Source organism: Dipodomys ordii, unplaced genomic scaffold (genome assembly GCF_000151885.1).
Source record: "Dipodomys ordii isolate 6190 unplaced genomic scaffold, Dord_2.0 Scaffold51, whole genome shotgun sequence".
NCBI lineage: Eukaryota > Metazoa > Chordata > Mammalia > Rodentia > Heteromyidae > Dipodomys > Dipodomys ordii.
The window spans coordinates 1,582,744-1,590,281 of NW_012267267.1; positions in this window are offsets into that span (position 1 = coordinate 1,582,744).

A 7,538-nucleotide genomic window follows, 5' to 3' on the forward strand; every position below is an offset into this window, starting at 1 on the left:
CACTTTCACCCTTCTTGGTCATGACTGACTACTTATGAAAAGCCATGCCTTCCAACCAACTTTGTGCTAGTTAATTGGAGATGGATTCTCACAGAACTTTCTACCTGGGCTTGCCTCAACTATGATCCTCCAGGTCTCAGCCTCCTTAGTAGCTAGGATTACAGGTGTGAGCTACAGGCATGAACTACTGGCAACCTGCTTCTGCTCCTGTTTTCTCTGAAAAAGACTGGTGATGCCACCCTCTCAGACTTACTGGTATTAAATGGAGTTTTAAAGAAGAAACTGTTGGCTTGGTGCCTGCCACATAAAAGTGGGTAAATGTTAGTTGGATTGGAAAATACCTGCTCCCTGCCAAGCTGATAATTTTGGAATGGGCAGCTGTACACAGCCTAGAAAACCAGTGTTTCTGACCTCTAAGCAGGTTTTCAGTTACATTTTTAGCTGCTGCTTTTACAACCTTTGGTTTCTGCTTTGTGTGTCCTGATTTAAATCCATTTACTTCCCGGAAGAAATAAACTTGAACCATCAGTTCAAACAGAAACTCTCATGCTTTTGGAAGGTTGCCTTTGAGGTTTCTGAGAAATTGTTCTGTTTCCAAAAGCAGAAGGATCTGGATTGAAAGTACCACCATTCTTCAGGCATCCTGTGACAGAGGCAGGGTCCTGGCTACCACAAGAAATCCTGCTCCATGAGCTATTCCTCTCCTCGTTCATCCACTCCTCCATTCCTTCCTAGCTGGCAACTCCAAGGTATCAACATGCCTGATGTTTTTGTGTTTTCATATCTTTTCATTCCCTGAGCTATTCAAATGCGCTTGAACATTTTCTTCCCTTTCTTGGTAATCATGCATCCAATTGAGAAGAAATGTTTGTCAAGCCAGCCTGAGAAACACCAAAGAGAAGAATGAGTAAGCTGTTACTTGTTTGCCTCCTTGGGCCTTGGTTTCCTCCTTGCAAACCAAGATTGGGTGAGAGAAGAATCATCCCTTCCGGAAGACTGGAGTCAAGCCCTATGAAAAGACTTCTTGCTCTTCCCACATGTCACCTCACACAGCATCCTGTGTGGTCAGATCTGCCCTCCTGTGTTATAGAAAAGGAAACCAAAACTCACAGAAGTCACATTCATCCTCAGGTCACACAGAAGAGGCAGATTTGGAATTAATATACAGTCTCTTGAAACTGACCCCTCCCCTTTGTTGATTTGTGATTCTTGCAGCTGTACTTGGCCTCTCTGAGTAACAGTGGACACTGGGTACCAGACTGGTTTTGAAGGAGTCAACAGCTCTGAGAACACAGGATAGTATTAGGATCTCCTGTGTGCAGCGTGGGATAAGGAGCAGTATTGTTGGGAACCATGGTCTTTGCTCAGAAGATAGCTCAGTGAGTCAGAAAACATCTCAGCCCTACTCCTCCACTACCAGGCCTGGAAGAATGGTCCCTGCACAGGCATGACCAAAAGGCTCACAAAGTCAGGATGGCCAGTATATAGCAGATGCTCAGTAAATGCTGATGAAGTTCACAGACAATGTAGACCTTGGGAAGCTGGTATCTTTTTGGACGTCAGGAATCACGCTAAGGATTCTTTACCTGCCCACCTCCTAAAAGTCGTGACCTTCAAGATTGTATGTGCAATGTTTTCTTTTTGTGTTTTCATTACCAATAGCTTAGCACATATGAAATGCTTGTGTGGGGGAGGTTCTGCATACACTGTTCTCAGTGGCCCTGTGGAGATCAGTGCCATTATCATCTCCATGTCATGTCTGCACTTTGAGGTCCATACATCTAGGAATGGCAGAACCCAAGTCTGAGCTCAGGTCTGTGATGCTACATCCGGTCTTGTACCGCTCTGCCAGCATGTCTGGGAAGGTGAAAGGTCAGAGGCACTCCTGAGACAAAAGACTGTGCGCCATGGATCACATGAGAAGGAAAAAAATCATGTACATGTACTTTGTAGTGTGAAGGACCTGAGTGGGGAACATTGACACAGGTAAGGCCCATTTCTCTTTTACCATCCTGCGACTTCCTTGCTGTTGCTGTAAAATTGGAAGCAGCTGTGTTTAGAGTTGCATAGGACAATGTGGTGATGAGCTGCCTTTGCCTTCTGAGTGCTGGGAGATGGCCAGGCAGAGAGCACATGGGAGTGCAACGATGGTATCAGAGAGCAAGACCAGATGCCAAACCTGTACAGATGCCTGCAAACCAAACACATCTGCATTATTTGTTGTGGAGACATAAAGAGCAGACATTCCATTGTATAGTGTCCCTTAGAGACTTTTAGGACAAGTCCTTCTGAGCTTAGACTGGAAGTAGTTATGTTCCCTGTTTAGTTGGGCAGCATTTTCTGGGTTTTGCTTTATTTGTGCCAGTACTCAGGCTTAAACGCAGGGCCTTGAGCTCTGGTTTGGCTCAAGGCTGAGACTATTACTTGAGCCACACCTCTTTTCTTTTTTGGCCTGGCAGCAAGGAAACCTGTGTTGTGTTCAGCTGTGATGCTTTTCTCTGCCAGGACTTCTTAGTACAGTTCTTCCCCACCCCAATTCCAGTTGCTTTATGTTTTGCATTTTTGTGTCTGTGTGTTGGGAGCTGCCGTAAGTTATTTTGGAAAAGAATTGGAGTGGAGAAGCAGGCTAATCGTGTGGTACAGGAGGTCAGAGGCTGCATGCAGGGGAGGGGAGATTCCAGTACAGAGCGAAGTCCAAGGGAAAGTAGAGAGGCCGCTGTGCTGGGGATGTGCCAACCTAGTGAACCAACACCAGGAGTTCTTGGAAATAGTATTTTTCAAACAAAGTACAAAGACAATAGAAAGGGATTTTTTAGTTTATTAATGATATCAAGAACCCAGAAAAGATGGCATGGTGGCCTCAGATCTATAATCCCAGGCACATAAGAGGGAGATTGGGAGGATTTTGGTTTGAGGCCAACCTGGGCAAAAGTTAGTGAGATGCTCCAGGCTCAGCAATGAGGCAGGTGTGGTAGTGAGTGCCTTAACATCCCAGCTACATGGGAGGTATAAATAGGAACCTAGGCCATACCAGGCTTGGCAGAATAAAACTGAAAAGCAAAATGAAAAGGGCTAGGGACATGCTCAAATGGTAGTGTGCCTGGCTAAACAAGCACAAGGCTCTGAATTCAAAACCTGCTAACGCTTAGGAAAAAAAGCAAAAAAAAAATAACACATACATACAGTTGATGCCCCTTTAAGTTCATTCCATGTGCCATTCTTCCTCCCTGGACACACTGCAATCTGTGCTTAAGCAATGAAGGAGAAGGTCTTTGCTATGGCACTGGAGGAGGAAGTCCTCAATTTTGTAAGCTGTGTTCCAAACATGTGCCCAGTGGTATGAGTTCTGGGAGTGACAAAGATGACCTGTGGGGCTAGAGGCATGCCTCAAGTGGTACAGAATCATCTGAGCAAGCTTTAGGCTCTGAGTTCAAATCCCAATACTAGAGTAAAAAATTGGTGATTAGATCCTGGCAGGGCCAGCCTCCTATGTGCCTTGACAAGGAGGGAGGTGAAGGACACTTAACCTCTAAGCTTCAACAAACTCACTCTAAAATGAGAATCACAGCATCCATTAGAAGGGTAATAGAAGCTGGGTGCCAGTGCCTCACTCCTGTATTCCTAGCTACTCAGGAGACTGAGATCTGAAGATCACATTCAAAGTCAGTCTGGCAGAAAAGTCCATGAGATTCTGCCTCCAGCAAAAAGCTGGACTAGAGGCCTGGTTCAAGTAGTAGTGCACCAGATATGAGCAAGCAAGCCAAGCAAGAGCAGGAAACCCTGAGTTCAAGCCTTAGAACCAGCCTCAAAGAGAATGAAAAGTAGCAGCTACCTGATAAGTGATTCTTCATCTTTTCCCATTGGCATTTGCCAAGGAAAAAGAACCTTGCCATGGTCATGAGTATTTTAGGTGTTATCTTTCATCCATTCCCATTTCCTCAGGGCCTTCCCCATCATCTTTGGACTACTATACCAAATCAAGGCCTCTATGAAAACCACACCTCAGGTAAGCACACCCATTTGGGTCCACAGAGCCTCAGCCTGTGAACCTAGTGAACGAACACCAGGAGTTCTTGGAAATAGTATTTTAATCTCTTACCTGCCCTCAATATCTCTTTTGGGCTGGCTTCTTTCAGGTAGCAAATTGGCTGCAGCAGTTCCAGACATCATATTTGAATTTCACACCAGAACAAGAAAAAAATTGAATCTACATCCCAGAATTCCCAGCAAAAGTCTTGAGATTCACTGTGGGCTAGATAAGTTCACAAACACGTGTGAATCAGCCATTAGAGGCAGGGGTCATTTATTGGCTTAGCCTAGACCGTGTATCCTACCCTTAGAATTGAGGGAAAGGCTGTTTGATCTGAACTGTTGATTCCCACTAGAAATTGATGTTTTTTTTATTGTTGTCTTTTGGGGAGGGGGGCCAGGGCTGGTGTACTTTTTTTTTTTTTTTTGTCAGTCGTGGGGCTTGAACTCTGCACTTGGACTCTGTCCCTGTGCTCTTCAGCGCAAGGCGAACACTCTACTGCTTGAGCCACAGTGCCACTTCCAGTTTTCTAGTGGCTTTTTGGAGATAAGAGTCTCAGGGACTTTCCTGCCTAGGCTGGCTTTGAACCGAGGTCCTTAGATCTCAGCCTCCTGAGTAACTAGGATTACTGGTGTGAGCCGCCGGTGTGAGCCGGTGTGGGGCTGATATACTTGACAGTGAACTCAGGACCTTGTGCTCACTTGGCTTGCTTGCTCACTCTGCCGGTCGCTCTACCACTTGAGCCATGCTCCCAGCCCTGATTTTTGCTGGGCTAGCTTCTATCCTCTGGATCTCAGCTTGCTGAAGAGCTATGATTACAGGTATGAGCCACCAGCTCCAGGCTTGAAAATGGAGAATTTAAGAAAGGGAAAAGCAGTCTGGATCTGAGGAGATAAACCAATGGTAGTCTAGTCCTGTTGAATACTCTTTTGAGTTGTATGGCATAGACAAGGCTACTGGAGTCCAGAGCAGGGAAGGAGGATGACACAGTCAGCAGGAAGCTATGCAGAGAAGAGACTGCCCAAACTCTACGGTTGTGCAAGATACAGGCAGTGGGTGTGGTAAGGAGGAGGAGAGGACAGCCCTCCAAGAGCTTTCCAGCATTTCCTCTGTGGCAGGACTCATGTGAGTCCCTCTGTACTATCCCAATTAATGAACATTTAGGGTCCTGCAAGAACCATTTTACAGACAAAATTGAGCCCAAAGGTCACGGTTTGGACTTGGCCCCAACTAGTCTGGCTCAGAAGCCTGCACTTGGAGCCAGGGTCAGTACAGAGGTGGTAAAGAGTTAATTAGGAGGCTGAGATCCAGAGGAGTAAGGTTCAAAGTCAGCCCCAGGCAGAAAACAGAGATCCTATCTCCAATTAAATAACAAAAAACAGGGCTTACAGGAGTGGGTCAAATGGTTAGAGCACTAACTGCAAGCCTGAGCTCAGACTCCAGAACTAGAGAAGAAAAAAAAAAGTACCTACTAAATGGTTTTGTTTTCCCATACCCTAGGAAACAAGCATTACTATAATCCCTATTGTAAAGACACAGAGATGAAAGTGTGAAGTAACTTGCACACCCCAGCAGTGGTAGAGCCTGACCTTGCATGGTAGCTGGCCCATTCAGGCCAGTGTTCTGCTTAGTATGCTGCTGGGGTTCACCCCCATCAATTCGTTGAGCTCATGTTCCATCTACCTCTGCTCTGTGCATTTCAGACAGTAGCCTCAGCTTTAATCAAAACCCTAATCAGCTTGGTCAGAAAGACTGTCAGCCTGGAGACCAGAGCTCTGGGTCCAGTGGAGACACTGCCCTACGTCTTGTGTCTAAGCTGCCCTTGAGGAAGTGCCCTGGCTGCCTCCCCAAGTTGCTGACCGTGCAACCTTTGACAGGGGCAGCTAGAACCCCATGCAGCTGTTGGCTCAGAGCCCAGCCAGAGGGACTAAGCCAGCACAGACCAAGCAGCTGCAGAGCCAGGACCTCTGGGCCCCTGGCTTCATGCCTGGACCCTGTTCCCAGCTATCACAGCCAAAGTTGAGGACCAAGTGTCAGGTGACCCCTGGTTCTAGGCTCAGCTTGGTGGCTGGTGTGCACTGTGGGACTCTGGGCAAATCCCTGCCCTCTCAAATGAGTAAAATCACTCCTATTCTTGACCTGCCTCCTGAATATCACATCCAACAGGCTGGATATGGGGCACCACAGAGTTGTTACACCTGTCTAGAAACCCAAACTGACCCCAGGTTATTTAGACTCTCTCCTTGGTGCTAGGCCCTGCTGAGCACTGGGTCACCAAGGAAGGCTGGTCTGATCCCTGCCTTCAAGTAGCTAGCTAGCAGATGTTAGTGAACTTAGCAATTAGCCCAGGGTGGTAAATTCATTACTTCACTGAGGGAAGGAAGGCCAGATAGTCATGGGGCTCCACAGGGAGCAACTGACTGCCTGAAGCAGCTTCAAAAGCTTCCCAGTAGGAAGAACATGGATCTGAATTACATGTTGCATTTTCCTGTTGAGGAAACAGCCTGTGCAAAAGTCCAGGGGCAGGCTCCATGTGTCAGATGCAGAGAGAGGACAGTGTGTGTGTGTGTGTTTGTAGGAGGAGCTACAGATAAAAGTTCCCAGGCTAGGCCTTATAGGCCTGGAGAGGTCAAGTTTCTAGAGCCCTAGCTTGGCCCACCCACTTCCTTGTGCTGCCTATTGCAAGATGCTGCCCCTCCTCCATATAAAGCTGTTCACATAGCAGCCCATTCACTCTGAACTCCTCACATATTGGGTGCATCTTCTATCTTTGAGGCTTTTCCAGCAGCTTAGTGAGGCAGCTGACACACAGAACCCATAAAGTGGCACGAAGTTACTGGGGCAGGTGGGTCTCTGGACAGGCAGATGTGTTCCATTGAGAGCCCAGCTGTGGCTAGGAATCTAGATGCCATCAGGCCAATCATTATAATTACGTTGGGTTAAAAAAAAAAAAAAGACAGCTGGAGAGTTTTAAAACGGGGAGCTGACCTCTCTGGGCAGCCAGGAAAGGTGTCCCTAAGGAAGCCATGCTTCAGTTTGAACCCCAGGATGCAGGGACCCTGCAGGGGGAAGAACCTCAGCCAGTATAAGGACCAGCTGGGGTCACCTGGCCAGCCTTGGGGATCTGGGACCAAAACTCCATTTTGTCCTGTCTGATTTCACACCTGCTGTCTCACATTCTTCTATTGATATTCTTCTCCTGCCATTCAGATCTCAACAGCAAGGAATTTTCATCTGGTCCTGTTGAATCCTCAATAAGGTAGGACATACACACACACACACCTATCCCCAAGACAAACAAGCCTGAAGGATCCTGTTGAATCCTCAATAAGGTAGGGTACACACACACACACACACACACATACCCCTATCCCCAAGACAAACAAGCCTGAAGGATCCACCTGTGTCCCCACAGAAAGTCAAAACCAAGACAAGACCCCGAGTCACTGTGTGATCAGCAGAGATAACCTACTGACATCATGGAAGAAAATTGTGCTCCTCTTCCCAG